General features: G+C 53.7%; 1 pseudogene; it reads right to left on the bottom strand.

Moving 5' to 3' along the window:
- Nucleotides 1-13,465: 13,465 nt before the first annotated feature.
- On the bottom strand, nt 13,466-23,531 carry LOC144798156 (uncharacterized; annotated as a pseudogene).
- Nucleotides 23,532-25,027: the final 1,496 nt, after the last annotated feature.

Raw genomic sequence — 25,027 nt, 5'->3', positions numbered from 1 at the left:
ATACATGTTACTCTTTCCAGCGAAGCTGAAAGTCCTGCTCTTGGGCAATCCCACTTTTTCCAGACACTGGAGGAGGCCTGGCACTGGCTGGAGGAATGCCCCGCTCTGGGGCATGCGGAAACGCAGAGGCACGACGAAGGGCCTGTTAGAGGGGCGATCCCCGGGGAGGACAGAATCGGCACCTGACCACCCGGTGACCCACCTCTCCTAGGAACGCAGCCAAGCACTGGTGGGAGATCCTCAGGGAGAGGACCTCAACTCTAGGATCGTACGCGCTGCGCTAGCACCACTCGACAAAGGGACACCACACCGTAGGATTAAGATAACGTATTCTTTATATCTTCAAGTAAAATGGATCTTTATGATCCACAGATTCTTATGTACAGGCGAGCAAGGGCTCAAAGGGTCTCCGTAGGGGTAGGGTAGCGGGACAGTCTCAAGGTTCAAAGTCACTTGCGGTTGCGTATTCGGCGCACAGCTCTCAATCCTCGAGCCGGGGGATACGGGGTGATCTTGGGTCCAGCCGGACCAGGATAGTCTTAGGGAGCCGCGATCGAATCAGCAGGGCTCAGGAGTCTCACGGTTGTCTTGGGCAGAAGTCCTTCTCTGCTAGGTAGGAGCCGCGACGAGGTCAGCAGGGCTCACGTAGTCCAGGATACAACTAACTTGATCAGTCCAGAGCAACCCTTGATATAGGACTCCTCGCCTTTGATGTCCGGAGTCCTCGCAGGCAGGGGTCTTAGCACCTGGGAGCCGGTTGTTGGGGGTTTCGCCTCCGCGGCTCCTTTCATCCTTTCAAGTTGGGTCTGGATGGACCCCAGACGCTCAGCAGGCCTGGAACCAGCCCTCAGGGAGGCCTGATGGGTGATTGAAACTCATCTCTCGAGGGGAGGTGGGAGGTGTGATCGAGCTTCTCCTCCCTCTCTCGCTCACGGGGAGCGCTCTACCCCCTGGCCGGGTATGGCGCCGAAGGCCGAGGTCGGGCTGGGGCCGGGGCGGCCATCTTAGGTGCAGGGACATGGGCATCGGCCTCGGGTACCAGGGAAAATGGAGGGAGAGGACGGGGAAGCCCAGTGTCGGGGATGTGGGTCATGGAGGGAATGGTCGGGTGAATCAGGGCCCTGGGGGGCTGCACGGGTCAGGGGGGAGTACCACGGGTCAATGAGGACCACGCCACGAGGCCGGGTCCAACACGCGTCCCCCCAGCTGAAGGTCGGGGAGAACTACCCATCCTCTTGGGGGTTCTCTCCGCTGAGGCGGAAGAACCTGGAGAGGCCGTCAGCGTTGGCGTGGTCGGTACCAGGGCGATGTTCTACTGTGAAGTCCATCCCCTGGAGGGAGATTGACCATCGTAGTAGTTTGGGGTTTTCTCCTCTCATCTGCATGAGCCACCGTAAGGGTCGATGATCTGTTTGGACTCGGAAGTGGGTTCCGAACAGGTAGGGTCGGAGTTTCTTGAGGGCCCAGACTACTGCGAACGCTTCTCGTTCGATGGTGCTCCACCTCTGTTCTCGGGCAGTAACCTTCTGCTGATGAAGGCTACGGGCTGATCTAGGCCTTCCTCATTGAACTGGGACAGTACGGCTCCGATGCCATGCTCGGAAGCGTCGGTTTGGACCACAAACTCCTTGGAGTAGTCTGGGGCTTGGAGCACGGGGGCAGAGCACACGGCTGTCTTCAAGGCTTCGGACGCCTCTTGGCATGAGGGGGTCCAGTGCACGCGCTTGGGCTGCTTCTTGGACGTCAGCTCTGTGAGGGGGCCCACTATGCTGCCTTAATTCTTTATAAACCTCCGGTAGTAACCGGTGAGGCCCAGGAAGGCTCGGACCTCGGTTTGAGTGATGGGGGGTTCCCAGGCCAAGATGGCATCGATCTTCGGCTGGAGAGGGGCGACCTGCCCGCTCCCGACCTAGTGGCCTAGGTAGGTCACTGACCCCTGCCCAATCTGGCACTTGCTGGCTTTCACCGTCAAGCCTGCCTGGCGCAGGGCTAGCAACACCCTCCGGAGGTGCAGGAGGTGTTCATCCCATTGTGAACTGAACACCGCAATATCGTCCAGATATGCGGCGCTGAACTCTTCGAACCCGGCCAGGACTCGGTTCACCAGTCTCTGAAAGGTGGCCGGGGCGTTTTTCATCCCGAACGGCATCACTCGAAAGCGATAGTGCCTGTCTGGGGTGGAGAAGGCGGACCGCTCCTTGGCTCCCTCTGTGAGCGCAATTTGCCAGTAGCCGCAGGTCAGATCGAAGGTACTCAGGTAGCGAGCAGACCCCAGGCGGTCGATGAGCTCATCTGCGCGGGGAATGGGGTGGGCGTCTGCTCGGGTGACTGCGTTGAGCCCCCGGTAGTCCACACAAAACCGAAGTTCGGGGACGGCACCAGGGGCCGCGGCTTTCGGGACCAGTACCACTGGGCTGGCCCAGGGACTGTCGGAGGGCTCGACCACTCCTATGGCGAGCATTTTCGACACCTCGGCCTGGATGCAGGTCCGGACTCGGTCAGGCACTCGGAAGGCTCGGTGTCGCACCGGCGGGCTGTCTCCGGTGTCCACATCGTGGACACACCAGTCAGTGATGTTGGGGACCAAGGAGAACAAATCTGGGAACTGCCCCAAGAGCTGGCGGCAATCCTCACGCTGCTGAGGAGTGAGGGAGGGAGAGAGGCTCACTCCGTCTACGGAGCCATCCTTCTCTTTGGCACACAGGAGGTCAGGGAGAGGCTCTGTTTCCTCTTCCGCTCCGTCGTCAGTGGCTAAGAGCAAGCTCAACTCCGTCCGCACAAAGTGAGGCTTGAGCTGGTTCACGTGGAGAACCCGAAGGGGGTTCCGAGGGGACTGGACGTCCACCAAGTAGGTCACTTGGCTTTTCCTCTCCACGACCTTAAAGGGGCCGGTCCATTTGTCTTGGAGGGCGCAGGGTTTCACCGGGGACATCACCCAGACCTGCTGGCCCGGTTGAAACTCGACCAGAGTGGCATTCTGGTCATACCAGCGCTTCATCTCCTCCTGACTTGCCTCGAGGTTGGCTTCGGCCAGCGCTCGGAATTTCCGTGTCTGGTTTCTGAGGGTGAGGATGTAGCGGAACACATCCGGAGGTGGTTCTCGGGGGGCCGTTTCCCATCCCTCCTTGACCAGGCTGAGGGGCCCCCGGACGGGGTCCCCGTACAGCAGCTCGAATGGGCTGAACCCCAGGGACTTCTGGGGGACTTCCCAGTAGGCGAACAAGAGGCAGGGGAGGAGGATGTCCCACTTGCGCCGGAGGGGCTCTTCTAGGCCCATGATCATCCCCTTCAGTGTCCGGTTAAACCGCTCCACTAGGCCATTTCCTTGGGGATGATACGGGGTGGTGAATTTGTAGGACACTCCACATTGTTGCCACAGGGACATCATGTATTTGGAGATAAAGTTTGTGCCGCGGTCGCTCACGACCTCGCGGGGAAAACCCACTCGGGAGAAGATCCCCATCAGCGCTTGGCCCACCACGGGGGTCGTTATGGTGCGGAGGGGAATGGCCTCGGGGTATCGGGTGGCGTGATCCACCAGGACTAGGATGAATCGGTGACCTTGGGCGGTCCTAGGGTCCAGTGGCCCCACTATGTCGATTCCGACCCGCTCAAAGGGGGTACTGACGACAGGAAAGGGTTGGAGGGGGGCCTTGCACGTTCCTCCACTTTTTTCACTAGCTTGGCACGTGAGACAGTACTTGCAGTGGGCTTCTACATTCGCTCGCATCTTGGGCCAACAGAAGTGTGTAACTAGGCGGTCATAGGTTTTGTCCTGGCCCAAGTGTCCCGCCAGGGGTACATCGTGGGCCAGGTCCAGGCGGAAGTCTCGGAAGCGTAGGGGAACCACCAGCACTCGGGCTGACCCTAGCTCTGCAGACTTTTGCTCATTGTATAGGAGGCCATTCTCCCAATACACGGAATGGGTTCCCGTTTGGTCGCCCGCAGCTTGGGCCGCGGCCTGTCGCCGGGGTCCGACCAGGGAAGGGCAAGTGGCTTGCTCCCGGCAGAACACCTCTCGGGAGGGGCCCCCCTCGTGACGCCACTGCGCCAACTCGGGCAGATCACCCAGCTCAGGGATCTGTGCGGGATCGGGATGCAAGGGTTCGTTGTCGGTGATGGGTTCTCCTCCTGGGGAGAAGCCGGAGGGCTCAGTTCGGCCGTCCCTATCTTCTTCTACAGGGCTGTGGCTGAGAGGTTCGGCGTCGACGGCCCCGAGGGGGGTAGTCGAGCAGACATGCATCGGGTGGTGGCGCACACCCACTCGGGTAGGCCCATCATGCCCAGGTGGGTCTTGCGCTCCACCTGTCTCCACGGGGAACTTTCGAGGTCGTTGCCGAGGAGGCAATCTACAGGTTGGGATGCTCGGACAGCAACTCGTAATTTTCCTATCACTCCCCCCATTCGAACGGGACTAGGGCCATCCTACATACACTCTCGGTGTTGTCAGCGGACAGTACGGGGCACAGGACATTCGGGATGATCTGATCCTCTCTGACTAGGTGGCTGAGGACACCGGTGATACTCGCCCCAGTGTCGCGAAGAGCCTCCACTCGGTGGCCGTTCACCGTCACCAGTTGCCGGCATTTCTTGGTATTGTCGGGTAGGGGAGCCCCGGGAATCATCTCTCAGTCTCCTAAGGAGACAAGGGCCATGGCAGCAGGTTCCCACTCTTCGGTGTCCTCCATCTCCTCCACTAGGGCTACATTGGCTACCTGTCGGGCTGGGGGAGCTGTCGTGGAGGGTCTTGGGGCCATGGGACACTGGGGGTCACTGTCGTAGTGCCCTGGCTTTAGGCAACGGAAACAGGAAATCGTGACCCGGTGCCCACGGTTACCCGAGGGAGCGGGATTGGCTGGAGGGGGGGTGCTGGTAAGGTCTGGGGTTGGTTTCGGGGAGGGCTACACTGGGGTCCTGACTGGGAATCCCTCTGTCTTCCTTGGTTCCCCCCTCCCCTCTGGCGGGGAGATCCCTGACTGCTTCGGGGGTGATCTCCTACGGGGCCCCGGGGGACCCGGGTGTTTACCCAGCGATCGGCCTCCACGGCCAGCTTCCTGGGGTCTGAAAGCTTGCTGTCCAGCAAATGCTGGCGTAGGTCCACAAAACAGTTTGCGGACAAGTGTTCCCATGCAATGAGGTCGATAAGTCCTTCGAAGGTGGTAACTTGGCTGCCCTTGATCCACCCTTCTAATGCTCGACTGTAAAAGTTCACGTACTCCACCCACGTGGTGCCAGGGATTTTCTTGCACTCTCGGAACCGCTGGCGATACATTTCGGGGGTGAGTCCGTATCTCGTGAGGAGGGCCTCCTTCATGTGGCTGTAGGAGGTCTGCACAGAGGACGGCAGATCGAGCAGGGTGTCTCTCCCCTCGCTCAGGAATCGACCCCACAACCCAGCTCCCCAATCCTTCTGTGGAACTCGGTGGGAGGTCATGGCGACTTCGTAGGCCTTGAACCATTGCTGGATATCATCGTTCTTATAGTATTCTCTCACCACATCTTTGGGGATGTGGACTTTTGGCTCTACTAGGGGAACGGTTTCTCTGTTCCCCGCGGTTCGGTTTTCTTCGCTCCGGGCCTTAAGCTCGATCTCCTTTAGGCCACGCTCGTGCTCCAGCTGGAGTCTTTTGTCCTCATGTTCCCATTGGAGTTTCTTCTCCTCTATCTCTCCTTGCACTCGTAGCTGCTCTACTGCTAGCCTCTTCTCTGCTAGCTTTAACTCGCACTCAATTTTGAGTTTCGCCAATTCAAGTTCATGATTTCGGTTTCGGTCTCTGTCCGCTAGTTCTTCTGGGGAGAGGCCCCCATCTGGTGCGCTGCTCCGTACCGGAGCGCTGCTGCCTAATCTTGGGCTGAGGTCGAGTTCGGTCGGCTGCCCTGCCCCTCCTCTTGACGGGGGAGGGTTTTCCTCGGACTCAACCCAAGCTTGTAGGGCTTGCTGCATGTCTTCCTTCGTATTCAGGCCTGTGGTAGCGATGCCTCGTGTTTTGCAAAATTCTTTCAGTTCTATGTGCGTGTATTCTTCCAGCCGTTCCTCCCGGAAAGCGATACTCGCGTCGGTTTCAGTGGTACTCTTGGTGTTCTTTTCTGCCATCTTTGTTCGGTAGTGCGTCAGCCGCTTACTGTACGATCTCTAGATTGTGAACTCTGATCCCGTCGCTTGCCACCAATGTTAGAGGGGCGATCCCCGGGGAGGACAGAGTCCGCACCTGACCACCCAGTGACCCACCTCTCCTAGGAACGCAGCCGAGCACTGGTGGGAGATCCTCAGGGAGAGGACCTCAACTCTAGGATTGTACGCGCTGCGCTAGCACCTCTCGACAAAGGGATACCACACCGTAGGATTAAGAGAACGTATTCTTTATATCTTCAAGTAAAATGGATCATTATGATCCGCAGATTCTTATGTACAGGCGAGCAAGGGCTCAAAGGGTCTCGGTAGGGGTAGGGTAGCGGGACAGTCTCAAGGTTCAAAGTCACTTGCGGTTGCGTATCTGGCGCACAGCTCTCAATCCTCGAGCCGGGGGATACGGGGTGATCTTGGGTCCAGCCGGACCAGGATAGTCTTAGGGAGCCGCGATCGAATCAGCAGGGCTCAGGAGTCTCACGGTTGCAGGGGAGCCGTGACAGCGTCAGCAGGGCTCAGGTGGTCTTGGGCAGAAGTCCTTCTCTGCTAGGTAGGAGCCGCGACAGCGTCAGCAGGGCTCAGGTGGTCTTGGGCAGAAGTCCTTCTCTGCTAGGTAGGAGCCGCGACAAGGTCAGCAGGGCTCACGTAGTCCAGGATACAACTAACTTGATCAGTCCAGAGCAACCCTTGATATAGGACTCCTCGCCTTTGATGTCCGGAGTCCTCGCAGGCAGGGGTCTTAGCACCTGGGAGCCGGTTGTTGGGGGTTTCGCCTCGGCGGCTCCTTTCATCCTTTCAAGTTGGGTCTGGAGGGATCCCAGACACTCAGCAGGCCTGGAACCAGCCCTCAGGGAGGCCGGATGGGTGATCGAAACTCATCTCTCGAGGGGAGGTGGGAGGTGTGATCGAGCTTCTCCTCCCTCTCTCACTCACGGGGAGCGCTCTACCCCCTGGCCGGGTATGGCACCGAAGGCCGAGGTCGGGCTGGGGCCGGGGCGGCCACCTTAGGTGCAGGGACATGGGCATCGGCCTCGGGTACCAGGGAAAATGGAGGGAGAGGACGGGGAAGCCCAGTGTCGGGGATGTGGGTCATGGAGGGAATGGTCGGGTGAATCAGGGCCCTGGGGGGCTGCACGGGTCAGGGGGGAGTACCACGGGTCAATGAGGACCACGCCACGAGGCCGGGTCCAACAGGGCCCTCGGGAGGGGGAGTCAGACGATCCCCAGGCGCACAGCGATCACTCCGTTCGTGACATCTCGCAGGGGAAGACTCTTGGGGACGACTCCATACGTGCCAAAGACACATGTAGAATCAGACGATGCGGTGGACGCTCCTTGGTCTCACGGCTCTCAGCAGGCGTACACATGCTCCACCTTCCTGACCGTCTCCAACCAGACACGATAACGAAATTAGAGACTCTTCCTCCGGTAAGGATGAGGCTGCGTTTCCCTCCATGCTCTCTTTGGCGGCTGAGATCCTCGCGATGGAACGAGACGCGGCGGAGAAGACTACAGTGTCGCAGGGAGAACCGCCGGATTCGCACTCATGAAGAGTGGTCTGCAGAGTTGGCCGTGGTTTAAACTGATATGCCGAAGCCAACAGGCTGGGTATTCACCCCTCCCCCTCTTTTTCTCTTTATTTTCCTTTTCCTTTTTCTTTCTTCGTTATTTCTGTTGGTACATACAGAGACATATAGGACACCCGAAGTGCCGCAGGCCACTGCCCTGGTGTGGCTGTGGACTTGGACCCGTAGCGGCTCGCCTGTTTTGGCAGGAGTGTTCTTCCTTGGTTCTATCTCTGTCCCTGTTTCCTCTTCACTCATCTGTTCATTTGGTAGGATTTTGGGTTTGTTGAGGGACTCGGAACTTGTGGCGTAAGTGGGGACTGGGAGGGCGATAAACCTCCACCAACCTAGTGTTCACTCTCCGGCGACTGGCAGGGTATGCGACCTCAGGAGGGGTGGGGTGGAGGTCAGGGGCTGGGGGGGCACCAGAGTTCTACAGTTGGGGGTTGTTATACGTTTGTTGTGTACAGACAGTCACATGGTCACTCGGAGACGTGCGTTCACCTGCTCTTCCCACCCGGGATATACGTTGAGCACCCACTGCTATGGCCCCTGTGACTCAATGCACCCCCACTGCTGATGGGATGGAGGCAGATAGTTACAGGATACTTACATTGAATGTAAATGGCCTAGGGGATAAAATGAAGAGGGGGCTGGTATTGGTATTAACATGTATAAAACGGGCCCACCCGGATGTTGTGTTGTCTTACTGCAGGAGACTCACCTTAGGGCAGAGGTCTTCAAACTTTTGGATGCCGAGACCCCCTGTCAACATTTTCAAGCGTAAGGACCCCCTCCTGACAAACATTTCTAAACCTCTAGGTTATGAGGAAGGTGAGGACCAAATTATGCGACAGGCTTGACTAAATTGTGTGAGTAGAAAATGTAAATAATTTTCTCTGATGCTGCGTATTTTGGGGTAGCATTGCTTTTTTATTTAGAATTTTTTTAAACACAGTAATACTGAGGAAATATTTCACCCCATCATTACCAGTTTATAACCAAAATACAGCAATTAACATCAGAAAGATGTCTAGTCAACCTCTGTGAAGGGCCTCCCAATCCGCAGGAATACGCGCTGCCACATTAGAAGCTCACCTGGCCATGGCCGGGAGCAGCAAGGGTGCATTCAAACCGTGGCCGTCTTGTGCAGAGTTAAGCAGTTTACCCATGCCCCTTTTCTCTAACCCCCTTCCTTCCATCCCTCTCTTCTCTCCTCTCCCAACCCCGGATCCCTCTCTCACATTGCAGGCAGATGGTTATTAGCCCCAGGACACCTTTTGGTAACAGTAGCGCACTACAAATGTAAATAATAGGCAGAAGCAGGGGATATCCACTAGACCCGAACTTCGGGGGGGGGGGTTAACACTCCCAGCCAGGGCTTGTCCAAGTACTGGTCGCACACGGTGCAACAGTCTTTCCACCTTCTCCATGAATTCCCTCACTACCATTCACCAACAATACACCTCATCTCTCTATAGCACCTGTCCGACAAACATTTCATTTTTTTATAGCGCTACTCATATTTTACTCACACTCAGTTCTGTGATGTGCATGGTACATCTTCTTTGTACCAGTCACTTTAACCTTCTGCACTGTGTGGGTGACAAGAGTGCCCATGTGACTGCACGGTGAGCAATGCAACAGTGTGAGAGTAGGATAAAAGGAGTGACTGCAGGGTGAGTGAGGTGACCATATGAATTTGGGTTCGGCTGTAAGTACAGAGTGGGACGAATTAGTGCATAGTTAGTGATGGCCCTGTTTGATTGAGTGCATGGTGATTGGTGTGAGTGCAGGGTGAGCGGGTGAATGATGTGAGTGCATTGTGATCAGTGTGAGGGCATTGTGATCACTGTGAGTGCAGGGTGAGTGGGTGAATGTTGTGAGTGCACGGCGATCAGTGTGAGTGCACTGTGATCAGTGTGAGTGCATTGTGATCACTGTGAGTGCAGGGTGAGCGGGTGAATGGTGTGAGTGCATGGTGAATGGTGTGAGTGCATGGTGATTGGTGTGAGTGCATGGTGATCAGTGTGAGTGCATGGTGATCAGTGTGAGTGCATGGTGATCAGTGTGAGTGCATGTGATCAGTGTGAGTGCATGGTGATCAGTGTGAGTGCAGGGTGAGCGGGTGAATAGTGTCAGTGCATGGTGATCAGTTTCAGTGCATTGTGATTGCTGTGAGTGCATGGTGATCAGTGTGAGTGCATTGTGATCAGTGTGAGTGCATTGTGATTGCTATGAGTGCATGGTGATCAGTGTGAGTGCATTGTGATCGCTATGATTGCATGGTGATCGCTATGAGTGCATGGTGATCGCTATGAGTGCATGGTGATCGCTATGAGTGCATGGTGATCGCTATGAGTGCATGGTGATCAGGGTGAGTGCATGGTGATCGCTGGGAGTGCAGGGTGAACGTGAAAGTGAAGGCGAGAATGAGAAGTGAGTAGTCTGAAAGCAGGGTGCATTCCCAGAAACTTGAAGCGTAGGGTTTCAGATATAAGTTAAACTATTGCTATAATGGCATTAATCAGGGTTCGAGGGTGGAGGAAATAAATAATGTGCTGATCCTGCAACAAACTTCCAGTCTAATGATTAGGGTTACCAGCTCATTATTTTGATGGCCCAGAAATAAGCAGTCACCTACAGCTGTATTTGTTGCACTTATCTGTGAATACTTAGAACAGCAAATATAAATAGAAAGCACGTTTAATTGTGTTCTAGGGATGCCTCAATGATCCATGACTAATAATTAAAGAGAATAAAGACAGAAAAGTCACATAACTAATTAATACTTACCTTTTTATTTATAACTCAATTTAGTGTCAAGAGCAGGTGTCTGCAGGATCTTTAAACAACACATAGCAGGCATGTTTCTTTTGGCAACCCAACTTTATATTTCTTTTCATTAAATGCAATCTCACACTACAGCAGAAAGTGTAAAAATACAAATGTAAGGAATAGGCAGAGTGGGGGCCCAGGGGGCACTGGAACCATAAAAAAACTAAGCTTTGGTAATCAGTTACCAAAGGCATGTAAATATGCTAATGGTCTTTAAAGACCTGTGAATAACTCAGGCGGAGATAAGACTCCAGACACTGCCCAGCCGAGGCCCCAGGAGTGCGAGCTGCACTGCATCAGCCTGGGCTGAGACACAGGATGGGGGAGGAGGGGGGCTGAAGCCCTGGAGGCCAGGGCACAAGTGACACGGTGAAGGCGCGACCCCCTTTGCATCGCTCCACGGCCCCCCTGGGGGTCGCGCCCCACAGTTTGAAGACCCCTGCCTTAGGGGCACAAAGTGTTGGTTCCTGGCAAGGGGAGCTTACACCGTATTGGCACATGCGGGTTTCACTGCTGGTTCCCGGGGGTGGCAATCATACTCAGGAAATCTCCCCCTTTCCGGGTAATTCGAACATGGGCAGACCCCCCTGGGCACATACGTGGAAGTGACAGGGTCATGGGGTAGACGGAAAGTTACCATGATCTCGGTTTATGCTCCTCTGAAGTTACAGGACAGGACCCTACGGGGGCTGACTGACATCCTGCTTGATACCCCGGACACATTTCATATAATAGGGGGTGACTTCAACGGCGTCATGTCCCTCCCTATGGACCGTTCAGGGAACTGTACCGACCACCCCCGACAGTGCATTTGGCGGAGGTGATGAACATGCTGGGATTGACAGACATATGGCGGTATCTACACCCAGACACTCGAAGTTACTCATAATACTCTGGCGCGCACAAAACGCACTCCCGGCTAGACTATGTCTTTCTCCCGCGGCGGGCACTGGGCAATGACTGTGAGGCGGAATACATGGCACGCAGCATCTCTGACCACTCCCCACTGACGGTTAGAACGGGAGGGATGGCTAGGGCAAATTGTGGTAATTGAAGGTTGACGGCTTGGGACCTTCAGAACACCGAGATATTAACTCGGTTAACATAGTGAGTTACATTCGTGTAGAAGGGAGCCCACATTACTGCTGTTAGTAAGTAACACCTAAATGAAAGAACAAACACTGCTTTCATTAGTGAGTTACAGTGATATGCAAGAAATTAGACTTTACCAACACTGCTGAGTGACACCAATGAGAAAGGAGCCCCTCGCTCCCATCATTAGTGAATTACACAAATTGGTTGTGGAGTGCGCCATTGCTACTCTTAGTGAATTAAAACAATGGAAGAGAAGTCCAGCCTTCCGTCATTAGTTAGTTACATCATTGTGGAAGGAGACCAACATTCCTAACACTAGTGAGTTACACCAATTGAAAATTAGCCCTTTACTCCTTCACTGGGCGTTACACTCATTTGGAAGGAACCTTACATTCTTATCATTGCTAAGTCACACCATTGGATTAGGAGTCCCTCCCACCTTTATATTCTCTCTATGGGGCAGTTAATGTGTTATTGCTGTGTATAGTGGGTTTCACCAATTTAGAGACAGCTTCTCACACCACTGCAGAACTGTATCTGTGGGGTAGCCAAAAATGAAGGACCGTGTGATTATCTATACCAAAAAATGTACAAAGGAGAACAGTGAAATAAAAAAGAGGTGCTAAACATCCATACAACTCCAAATACTTTATTAAGAGAAAAGGAGACACCGTTCCCAACGGGAAACAACCTTAACAACGACTCCAGAACAACGAGTTCCTGAGTGACGAAGGCCGAACAACGACTTAGCCTGAACCACGCATGTGCGTGGTTCAGGCTAAGACGGTCTAGTGTTTGTGAAAGTCGTTGTTCTGAGGAGCTTGAAAACAGGAACAGGTAAGAGGGGTTCGTTTCTAGGGACTGGGGGGCACCGCCCTGAATACAAAGTGAAGATAAATAAAAATCGAATCTAGTTTCAGTGATCGTTATAATAAATTCAGTACTGCGTTCATTTTCAAATAGTTTTAAAAGAAGTTTCGTCGCAGTCGATGTCTCACACAAGGTTCAGCTGCGTAAGCAGAAATTCACGGATGGTGCTGCAGTTCTCTCCCATGACAGATTTATGGACCATACTTGTTTATTTTCTTTCTACGGATTTAAAACAAGAAACATTTCAGGAAAGCTTCGCCTCCCACACCCTTATCTGCTTCTAGATCATTAACGCATTAAATGAACTCGTAAGGGAAATGTAGGACTTTCACAGGGAGTATTACCGAGCACCGGACACAGATTATTTTTAATTTATGAATTTTTTGGTGTGGTTCACAAAAGCGCGTGTTAAAAAGTCTTTCACTCCGTAGCCAACCTAGTATCTCTACGCAAACGTTTACTTTCCAATAATAAAACTGTAGGGTAGGGACACGAGGGAGTAGAAGCTCGTAACTGCGTATTTTTTTAAAAATAAATAGATCTGCTTTAATGTGCTTCAATATTTCTGACATGTGGAAGAAGTGGTTAGCTAGTCGGCGCTTGCAGCGTGCTCTTCTTCTTTAAGTTTATGTGCTCGAGAGGCTGCGGAGTTTGCCTACACAGATTTTGGTGAAAAAAGAAACGTCTTGATTTCACATGACAAGGTTGCAGCAGCTTGGCAGCGCGCGCATCTGGGAAATCTACCGAGGATTCTGACGTTACGATTGATGGATTTTTTTGAGTGCGTTGTGTGTAGTAGTTAAACGTGGAGTTCGTGGTTCAGTAAGTCGTGGATAAATAATTAGTGGTTTGGCATAGGTCGTTGTTTAGCCTTCGTGGTTCAGGCACTCGTGATTTAGTAGGTAGTTGTTTAGTCATACAATCGTTCCCAACACCCGCTGACAGACTACAATGGGAGTTGAACACAGTCCTATAACTGCAGCCACAGACTGGGCTCACCTGGCTCGGACATGCTAACTGGTTCAACTTGCTTCCGCTCCAGACCTCCTCTCCAGTCTCAATCCAAGACTCCAAGAGGACTAGTCCAAGCCTTCTATGAAATGTGGCCCTCTGTCCTATCTGGTTCTGACTCACTTGAAAAAGGGTCTCTCATCCAAGATGGCTTAGGACCTCTGGATGCCTGAGCGCTTGTCCGTTCTGACCTCCTGTCTGCCTCAGCTGCTGTCTGTCAAGACTCTGGACCGCTGGGGGTCTGGGTTGCTGCCTCACCAGGTTCCGGTGGGGAGTGAGGTTCGTTCTCCAACGCTCTGGAAGTGGTCCCTTTATTGGTTCCATCCAGCTGTGGGGGTGTTCTGGTTCTTGCACCCCTTGGCTCCAGCAGGGTTACAAGTGTCCTCATATCTGGTTCTGAGGAGGCTTCACCTCTAGTGTCTGGTGGTTTTGATAGGTTTGGGTCTCTTGGCTCTCCTGACAGAGTCTCAGCAGGCCTTGCTGTTCCTTGTCCCAGTACATCTAAACCCAAAGAACTTCTGGTTGCACCTGATGCACTTGTCACTATCACCGTCCTTTCGATCGGTTCAGAGCTCGAACTCCTTTCCATTCTGATGGGGATTGTGTTCTTCCCTGTTCAGGCAGGGTCTCAGTGCCTTGGGTCTGAACAGAAGAAGCATCTTGTTCTTTGAAAGTGTGATAGCTATTAATTTCGTTACATGTGACCTAGCATGTATTAATCGGCCTCGAGATCCACCACCATCTCTGCCAGGTTCTGGTAGCGTCTGGGGCTCTGCCTTAGCCAGTTCTATGGGGATATGTGTTTCTGTATGCCCAGTCTCTGGCCTCCAGGGTTGTGAGGATGTCCTATCTTCAGATCTCCTTGATTCTGAAGAGACCAGCACCTTCAACTTCTCTGATCGTGGTGGGATGTGAGCTTCCGCACTCATTGGTTCTGATAGGATGTGAGTTTCTGGTACTGCTCTCTCTAGTTCTGATGGGTTATGAGCCTGAGTATATGCTCTTGTAACTTCTGAAGGGATGCTGGCCTGTTCTTTTTGTCTTCCTGGTACTATGTGAGTGTATGTTTCTTGTCTACCTGATTCACATGGAATATACGTGTGTTCTTGTGCCATCTCTGGTTCTGATGAGATGTGAATATGTGCATTGCGTCCCCTTGGTTGAGATGGGATGTGAGTTTGTGCTTCAACCATCCCTGGTCCAGCTAGCATGTGTGTCTGTGGTTCTAGCTTCACTGATTGAGATGAGCTGTGAGTTTGTGCTTCTGGCGTCTCTGCTTCTAATGGGATGTGCGTTTGTGCTTCTCTTCTTCCTGGTTGAGATGGGATGTGAGTTTGTGCTTCAACCATCCCTGGTCAAGCTATCATGTGTGTCTGTGCTTCTAGCTTCACTGATGGAGATGAGCTGTGAGTTTGTGCTTCTGTCGTCTCTGCTTCTAATGGGATGTGAGTTTGTGCTTCTCTTCTTCCTGGTTGAGATGAGATGTGAGTTTGTGCTTCCTGTCTGTCTGGCTCCGATAGAATGTTACTTTGTACCTCTCGCCTCCTTGCTTCTGTTGAGATGTGAGGGTGTGCTTTCCTCATCCCTGGTGTAACGTTGGTCTGCATGCTCTCCTGCATGGATGGGTCCATTATTTGCGAGAGGTGGTGACCTGACCCCTGCACTGGATTCCAATCGGTAACAAATGTTGTCTTCTCTATTTCCGACGGGGTGTACTGAGTTACCACCCCTCCAGGGTGAGCGTAGTCCCTTTGCCTCACTGCCACAGAGATCGGCCCCAGAAAAGGGGGGGCCAATCGGCCCTCACGCACACATGGCTGGGCCCGCCCCCCCCCCCCTTTTCTGGCCGATCCCTGTTTGGTTGCGCGTCCCGCACCCGCCCCGGAAGCGGTGGTTGCGCTTCCGGGTCGGGGGGGCGGGGCCGCAGCATGGAAGGGGTTAAGAGCCTGGGGAGCGCGGGAAGCGGCCTCTTTGTGCCCGCGCTTCCCAGGCTCGCTCCTCGCCCCACCGTGGGGCCGTCTAATTTTCTGTTTTATTTTTCAGCGTGTCAGCGTGAAGGAAGCGGCGCAAGTCTTTAGGAGCGGCTGTCGGGGTGTGGCGGAGAACAAAGAAGCAGGCAAACGGGAGCGGAATCCTCGAGAAGCCGGAGCGGTTGCGGTGACCAGGCTTGCCAGAGGAGGATATTGAAAGGCGGATCGGGTCTTGCGGGAAGCCGGTTGGACCTGAGGTAGTGTGCAGGGCAGCGGTGGATCGTGGAGTCGCCCACCGGAGCAGGACGCCAGCGGGACACGAGGTATTGTGCGGGGCGGGCGGGGACTTTTCAGCTGCTCAGGAGCGGCCGCTCGATGCAAGGGTTGCAGCGGTAAGGCCTGTTGTTTTTGTGAAGCTAAGCAGGGACAGCTAGGGCACTGAGTGGATGGGAGACCAGAGGGTGGTTTGAAAAAAAATCGAGCGCGGAGCAGTGTTTTGTGGGTGATAATGTCGTGCTATTAAAAGGCACAATTTTGTTTGGAGTTGTAATTGGTGTTGCATTTTTGATAAAAAGGGTATAAAATTGCAAATTGTATATTTTTGACAAGTACTGCTGTATTGCTTACAGCAATATCGTTGGTGGGGTTGCAAGGGGAGTTACAGTTTTTGATTATAGGTGTATAACCTTGCAAGTATATGATTTAGCAGTACCGCTGTATTGCTCATACAGGGGGGATAGGCATTTGATGCAAGTTTCAACAGTCGCTATTTAAATTAATCTGTTAGAGTGTTAGTTAGCAGTGCTTCTTTAGGTATTGGTGCAATGTTAAATTTATGATATGGACATAAGCTTTATGGGTGTTCTTTAATAGTACGTCTATATGCTGACACAAGTGGAATAGCCATTGGGCATGGTTCTTTTGCAGTAGCCTTTGCCGTGCTTTCCCGTCTTTATTAATTTTCAACAGTTGAGTTGCATTTACATACTGCTGCAATTCGGTTTTAATGAATTTTATCTCATAGGAGCTAAAGACTAGGATCTCTGCGGGCCAGGTAGCTGCGGAGCTCAGGGTAGACGGCGGATCCTGAGGACGCGGGCAGGCCGGCATTTCACTGCTTCTGACGGGCCGTTGGGCTTGAGTTTACTCGCCTAAGCACTCCAGGCTAGCTGGGGTGTGCGGTCACAGTTGCACGGTGCGGACGGCCAGCTCGTGAGCCTCCAACTTGGTCAGGTACGGAGCACGGTGTGCTCATAAGTAACCTATTGTGTAGTTTAGGGCGAGAGTAATATGTCTGCGAGACGGGGGTCAGGAAATCCGAGCGTTGGACGGATGTTTCAGACAATGATGCGTAGGATGTCAGCAATGGACAAGCGACTGGGGAAGGTTGACAAGTTGGGTAAGACTGTGGCGGAACTGGGAGTGAGGGTGGATGCTCAGGCAGGCCCATCGGGAAGGCCTAAACGGACAATAGTGCCCCCCAAACCGAGGGGTGAGTTTGAATCACCGCCCAAGCGTGCTAGAACCAAGAAAGTGGTGGTTCGCCCCCCGAGATCTGGGGAGGGTGTGGGGTCCCCGAGTCCAGCTCCTAATGGGCTGCCAGTGACACCTAGCTCTCCAACACCTAACCCTCAGCCCCCTGCGGGCGTCCCGGCTCCTGCCCCTCAGCCTCCAGTGGGTGTGCCAGTGGCGCCGGTCATACCACCCACCGCCCCGGTCCCCGTGGGTATACCGCCACCAACTGCGCCAGCGAGTATCCCGGTACCGACTATTGTCCCGCCGGTCTTCCCCGTGCCGGGACCAGTGCCACCAGAATTGGCGGCACAGATAGCGGCAGTACTGCCTTGGTTAGGGATTGGGGGAGTGTTGCCTGCCACAGCAGACCCCACGGCAGAGGCTCAAAAATTGGTTGCTCAAATTTTGATGGCTAGTGGTCAGGGCAGCACGCCGGGTGCACCAATTTCTCCCCAAACAGGTACAGCAAGCAATGGGGGAGCAGCCAAGACCGTGGACTCGACGCAACCCAACGACAGTGGTAAGGAGGTTGCCCTGCCGGTGCTGGGCGAGGGCGCGATTCCCTCCAGGGGGGAGTGTCTAGCGCAGCATGTATCTCAGAGTGTGAAGGAATTAATTTGGGCAGACAAGTATGTTAATATTTTTTCATTGCTGATTGATAACAGGGAATGGGAATATGCAAAATCACAGAAAGATATGATGTTGCCTAGCGAATGGAGATCACAACTGCCCAAATTTAGGGTGGAGGAGACATTCATCAATTGGCTCAGGGCCTTTTCTGTGTATAGTGCAGTGATTGGAGAACGCTTCCCAGGTATGCAATCAGTTATGGCCTGCTATCAGAGCAGGATCACAATGTACCATGAGAATCATGGGGGGGATGCATGGAAAGAATACGACATTGCTTTCAGGAAATCTAGGGAGTTCAACAGGTCTTTAGCATGGGACAAGGTCGATTCTATTTCCTGGCATTCCCAGTTTGAGAAGGGTCAGGTCGCAAGCACTCGTGCTGCCTGGAACAAAGGTTATTCCCCCAAACCCCAACAGCCCTTTCAGCAGCCCTTTCGACCAGCGCAGGGTGGGGAGATGGGCAATAAAACCAGAGGTAGTGCGGGTGGAAAAGGGGTGTGTTGGGATTTCAACAGGCGGACATGCAGCAGAGCACCGGGCACTTGCAAATTCAGGCACGCGTGCAACTTATGCGGCCATCCTTCCCACCCAGAGACGACATGCAGGGCAAGGGGAAATGGGTCTGGCAACAGAGGGAGGAAGAAACCAGAATAGCAAGATACATCCGATTATGGCACATTCCCCTATTTTGTTGACGGCTATGATCCCCTGGCTCAATAGGTATCCTAATCACACTTCCGCTAGGAGGTTACAATAGGGTTTCACGCATGGTTTCCGAATTCCAGCTGGGGGTTATATCGGGACACCGCAGTGCAGGAACCAGTTGTCAGTTCTGACGAACCCCAAGGTGGTGGCGAGTAAAATAGAGAAGGAGCTGCGCTTAGGTAGGGTAGCGGGACCATTTAATGACATTCCGGCACAGAATTTTGTCTGCTCACCTTTAGGAGTAGTGCCAAAGAAGGAGAAGGGCGAGTATAGGCTCATACACAATTTGTCGGCACCTAAGGGCCTATCGTTGAACGATGCAATAGACGAGTCAATTTGTAGTGTGAAATATGCTTCATTTGATCAGGCAGCGGATATGTTGAGGAGCTTGGGCCCTGGGGCACTGATGGCCAAATCAGATGTTGAGTCAGCCTTTAGGCTTCTCCCAGTGCACCCAGCGGACCAGCGCCTGTTGGGTTTCTCCTTTGAAGGTAAATACTACATGGATAAGTGCATGCCCATGGGCTGCTCTATTTCGTGTGCATACTTTGAACAATTCAGCTCTTTTCTAGAGTGGGTCTTCAGACAATCTTCAGGTCACCAGTATGTCATGCACTATCTAGATGATTTTCTTTTCCTGGGTCCGGCGGGATCACGGGAGTGCGCGTCAGCATTGCAGGAGTTTTGCGTGCTCATGCGTTCTTTTGGGGTCCCGCTAGCGCAGGGGAAAACGGTAGGGCCAGCGACGTGCTTAGAATTCTTGGGAATTGAATTGGATTCAGTGGAAGGCTGTTTTAGGCTTCCCACAGAAAAGATCCAAAAATTCAGGGCAACTCTGGAACTATGCTTACATTCAAAGAAAGTCACTTTGCAACTGTTACAGCAGACAGTGGGTCAGCTAAACTTTGCATTGAGGGTGATCCCCATGGCGCGCCCGTTTTCCCGCTCAATTGCACAAGCCATGAAGGGTCTGCGGGAGAAACATCATCGGACACGGCTATCTGTTGAGGTTCGCCAGGATATGCGGATATGGATTGCATTCCTGGAGGACTTCAATGGCAGAGTGCTGTGGGGTGCCCCCACGCTGTCGTCAGAGGACTTAGGATTATGGACGGACGCTGCAGGCAGTGTGGGGTTTGGTGCAATCCTTGGCAGGAAGTGGGTGGCGCAGAAGTGGCCCGCCTGGTGGGAGGAGAGCGGGCTGACGATGAACATCGGGTTCCTAGAACTATTCCCAATCTGGGTGACAGTAAAAGTGTGGCCGGAGGAATTGGCCAATCGCTCTGTGATTTTCTGGTCGGATAACATGACCGTGGTTGAATGCATCAATCAACAGGCGGCGAGGTGTCCATTCATACTGCGCCTAATGAAAGAGATTGTGCTGTGTTGCATGACATTGAATATACATTTCAGGGCCAAGCATGTCCCAGGGGCTTTAAATAACGCAGCTGATGCCCTTTCTCGCTTTAAGATGCAGGTATTCAGGGATCACATGCCGGAGGCAGAGGCATCCCCGGCCCTTTCCCGGCGACGCTCTGGCAGATTGGTGCCCCCAACTACATGACCTCGTGGCAGCCAGCCTAGCACCAAAGACAAGGACAGCTTACGAAGGGGTGTTCAGGTCTTACTGTAACTTTCTGGGTCAGGGTTGGGAGAGCGAGTGGAACCTAGAGGTTAGTTTCAACAGGTACATGAGCACATTACACAGGGAAGGGTGCACGGCGGCGACAGCTAGCAGACACAAGGCAGCAGTCTCCTTTTTCGCACGCGCCAAGGGAGTGAGGGACCCAACAAACAGCTTCCAGGTGCAGAAAGCGTTGAAAGGATGGCGGCGCTTGCAGGCTCCTTCCGCTGATGCTAGGAAACCGATAGGTTTTGAGCGATTGTCAGCGGTGCTCCTCGCCCTGCCGGACGTATGCAGTGCTACAGCCGAAGTGGCTTTATTTAGAGCTGCCTTCTCTTTGGCATTTTATGGGGCTTTTAGGGTAGGCGAACTGGTAGCGGCCAACAGGCTGGATGGTGAAGGCGGCCTTCAGCTGCATGATGTCAACGTAAGGGGCGACACGATGCGGGTTCATATTAGAAAATCCAAGACTGACCAGGAGGCTAGGGGTCAAAGCCTGGTGTTACACCGGGCGCAGAACAACCCTTGCTGCCCGGTGACACATGCGGAGGCACTGATTAGGCAGCGAGCGGAGGGGTCTAGGGGAGCATTGCTAATGCATAAGGATGGTACCCCCTTGACCAGGTTTCAATTTCAAAGAGTTCTAGCTATGAGCATGGCCAAGGCGGGCTTTAACCACAAGGAATTTGGGACACACTCTTTCCGGATAGGGGCAGCCACGGAAGCCACGGCTCGCGGCTTGAGTACGAATAGTGTGCAAAGGATTGGGAGGTGGTCTTCCAATGCATATAAGCGTTACGTGCGGTTGCACATGTTGTGAGGGTCAGCCGCCACCTTTTCTTACGCCTGATGTCTTTGTCTGGTTTATTTACAGTTTCTCTGGCCTGTGACGCAGGACGGAAACTGCACAAGGATCATCACAACCATCCATCAACATCAAGGAACCGGCAGGATGACACAAGGAAGACTTTGGTAGTGTGGGTAGTTGGTCATTCATATGTGAAACGTGCTAACCCCATTTTCCTTGCAGGAGCAGGTAGACAGAGGGCGGAGAGTGAGGGTTGTATGGTCTCCTTTCACGGCAGGGGGGGGCTTCGCCTCAGTCAGCTTAGGGATTATATGTCTGGACTACTCAAGAGACACAGCTCACCTCCCTAAGCGGTGATCTTACATCTGGGGGGGAATGATTTAGCGGATCTGGGGAGAAGGGTCCTCCTGGAAGAAATCATAGAGGCAGCAGGGTGGCTAGCAAAACTGTTACCAGGTTGCACTATTGTGTGGTCTCAGTTGATACCAAGGCTGCAGTGGAGGGGGGGAGATTCAGTCAGCGCGTTGAATCACTCGGTAAAGAGGGTCAACAATAAGCTGAACAAGCTATTCCGAACTCCGGTCCTACAGACCATACCTCATGGGTGCATCTGGGGAGAGCAGTTCTACGTACGGGACGGGGTCCATTTAACAGAGTCAGGGAATGCCCTATTCATAAGGAACATCTTAGCATGGGTAGAGGGCTTTGCAAGGGGGTTATGACCTGTTGCAGTGTAGTCTTTGGGGGGCCAGATAGTCGGTCAACTATGCTGGCCTGTGGCGGTAAGGTCATGATCGGTGAGCAGCAATTTAAGGTCCTTAGGGGGGGGCGGTCCCATTCACGAAAGGGGCCGCCCAGGGGGAGGGGCCACTGGTCTCTCCCAGAACTTCAGGGGCAAGTATCCATCGCTTAGAAGGGTGCGGGGGAGGGAGTTTACACTTTCCTCAGGCTGGTAGCCACCCCTCACATACACTATGACGTCAACAAGGTGCGCGAGTGTAAGGGCCCTCCTGTTATGGTTAAATGGAGTTCAGGGAGCGCATGCGGGTAAACGGGCCCGGGTGGCGCATGCGCATCTCGGACGTGAGAGCGTAGCTGATAAAAAGGATCTGACACCGGTTAGCAACCTTGCCGTAGGACAAAAATGATTAGAATGCAAATTTAATTTTTCAGGATGTTAGATTCGGTTAGGAACCACGCTGTATTAGCTACTTGTTAAGTTTAGCCCATCATATCATGTGAAAATGGATGTAAATCTAATGTTCTGAAATTTGCATTTAATAATCGTGTAAATGTTTATTTTATTAAAATTTGTAATTATGTTTCATATTTTAATAAATACGGCCAGGGGGTCCCAGACCCCCTGCCTTCCAAAGAATTATGTGTTGACTTGTTAAATGGGTAATGTAATCTGTGTGTTGAGGCGGGGGGTGGCCGGCAGTCCCAGACCATGAGAAAAGGGGGGGCCAATCGGCCCCCACGCACACATGGCTGGGCCCGGCCCCCCCCCCCTTTCTGGCCGATCCCTGTTTGGTTGCGCGTCCCACACCCGCCCCGGAAGCGGTGGTTGCGCTTCCGGGTTGGGGGTGCGGGGCCGCAGCATGGAAGGGGTTAAGAGCCTGGGGAGCGCGGGAAGCGGCCTCTTTGTGCCCGCGCTTCCCATGCTCGCTCCTCGCCCCACCGTGGGGCCGTCTAATTTTCCCCACCCTCCATCCCCTTGTAGCAGAAGTTTGGTGAGGGCACTGGTAGGTATACGGTGTAACGCTATGCAATGTCATAGGAGTAAATGTTTTCTTTCCTTAGGCTCTTTTCCCGTTTACAGGCAAATGTAAATATGTAAAAAAAATTGGGTGTGTTTTGCCGTGGCATTAACTCTTTTTCCTTAGGCTCTTTTTCCCTCTTAGATTAGTTATGTCGTATTTATTATGTGGATCTGGCGGTAAGGTCATAATCGGTGAGCAGCAATTTAAGGTCCTTGGGGGGGGGGGGGCGGTCCCATTCACGAAAGGGGCCCCCCAGGGGGAGGGGCCACTGGTCTCTCCCAGAACTTCAGGGGCAAGTATCCATCGCTTAGAAGGGTGCGGGGGAGGGAGTTTACGCTTTCCTCAGGCTGGTAGCCACCCCTCACATACACTATGACGTCATCAAGGTGCGCGAGTGTAAGGGCCCTCCTGTTATGGTTAAATGGAGTTCAGGGAGCGCACGCGGGTAAACGGGCCCGGGTGGCGCATGCGCATCTCGGACGTGAGAGCGTAGTTGGTAAAAAGGATCTGACACCGGTTAGCGACCTTGCCGTAAGACAAAAATGATTAGAATGCAAATTTAATTTTTCAGGATGTTAGATTCGGTTTGGAACCACGCTGTATTAGCTACTTGTTAAGGTTAGCCCATCATATCATGTCAAAATGGATGTAAATCTAATGTTCTGAAATTGGCCACCGGCTCTGCCACCCCCGGACTGTGAAGCATCCTCTCTCCGGCTCTCCAGGGTGCTCCTGCCGTCTCGCTGTCTGCCGGGGCATTTCCCAGGCTCGGATGTGAGGTTCTAACGAGGCTGCGAGTTGAAGGCCCACCCGGCCCGATGCACTTGGGTTTGTGGGAGAATAGGAGGGGGGCGGGATGGGATAGAGGGGCGCTTCCCGCTGTTTGTTCAGCCTTTGGATCGCTGGTTCGGGTCTTTCCAAGGAGGGTCCGGTGGAAGTAGAACCACAGGGGGGTAGAAGAAACAGAAGCATCAGCAGGGCAGGGGGCTGCCCCCAGTACAGGGGACCATGGTGCTGAGCAGCGACCTCAGACCTGGGGCATGGTACAAAAGCAGAATACTTTCACCAAGGGGAGGTAAAACACGAGCAGAGGGAGAGCCCAGCCAAGGGCACCGGGGCATCCGCGTGAGCAGCCGGGCTTTGCAAGTTCTCCCGCGGCCAGGGGCTGACAATTGCGGGAGCTGCTCGCATCTGCTGACTCCGAGCAGTGGCTGGCGTGGAGGGAAGCTGCCAGTGACTGGTTGGCTGCTTCACGCTGATCCTACGGAGGCCGAGCTGGGCCTGGCAGGGCAACTGGGCAAGGCTAGCCAGGAAGGGCCCTGGGCTATTAATAATGTGTAAATTTTGGCCGGTCGGTGACGGACGTCGCCGAACCTCGGACGGTCCTTTTCAGTGTGGCGTCTGGTCTGCCTTGGTCTGACCTGGTATCGGTATCGGATCTCCGGTCTCAGCTCACCGGCACGCCGCACTTTTAATTGCTCGCTCTGCAAAGCACAAGACCGCAAGCATGTTAGCATGACTGGCGCCACACCAGTATTCAATTCAGTGCATTGGTCACAAGTCACGACACCATCAGCCCCTGAACCCACCCCTGAAACCCGCGCATGCGTGTCACAAAGACAACTGCGCGCCGCGTGCACCCACTAACCATTTTAGCCTCAGAGGGCAGAGGCCCGGCCGGGCCCGCGGCGCCCCCCAATTAACTCAAGAGGCTCAGACTGCGGACCGACCGGGGCCCACGCGTGCGCACCGCACAGCAGTTGCGCACCATTAAATCAATCAAAGTCAAAGAGCGAGCCTCTGAGGCCCGGGGCGGGCGTGTGCGCGCACCACCATTTAATTAGAAGAGTGTGTGTGCATGCCCGGTGCTTTTAAAATCACAATAAACAAAGTCAGTAAGGGGGCCTCTGGAGCGCCCCCACTCGCAACTGTGTTACGCCCCTGCCGTGTGCACCCTTTAATTTATTGAGGACGGCCTGCCCGGTGTGCCATGCGCACTACGCACCAATAAAATGATGTCATAATCAATAAAGGGAGGGGGCCCCTGCAGCGTAGCCCCCACCCCGCATCGCGGGGGCTGCGGGGGCCTGTGTTACGCCCCTGCTCGCTGAGCGTTACCTGGGGGATACGATCTCACTCTCCTCTCCTCGCAGCTTGAGCCTCCGATGCGACTTTGTTGATTGTGAGCAGTGGGACTCGGACCCCCGACGGTGATGGTTCGAGGTCTCTCTTTGGCAAAGGCAGGCTCAGGCCGGCGGCGGTAAATTCCCACAGCTCCTCTGGGGATGCTGGTCCGGGCAGATGGCAATGACGATCGCAGCACTTCTGGACACGATGTCGATCGAAGCAGAGAACAAGACTGCTCCGGGACACACAGTCACAGGGCAATTTCTCACGCATGTCTCAGGCTGCAACAGAGCACACGCACACAGTGTCGCTGAGAGCTCCGGGTGCACACGATGACAGGGCAATCCTCACGAAGGTCTCAGGCTGCACGAAGCACACG

Source organism: Lissotriton helveticus, chromosome 12, assembly GCF_964261635.1.
Source record: "Lissotriton helveticus chromosome 12, aLisHel1.1, whole genome shotgun sequence".
Lineage (NCBI taxonomy): Eukaryota > Metazoa > Chordata > Amphibia > Caudata > Salamandridae > Lissotriton > Lissotriton helveticus.
This window is presented reverse-complemented; position numbering and strand designations above follow the sequence as displayed.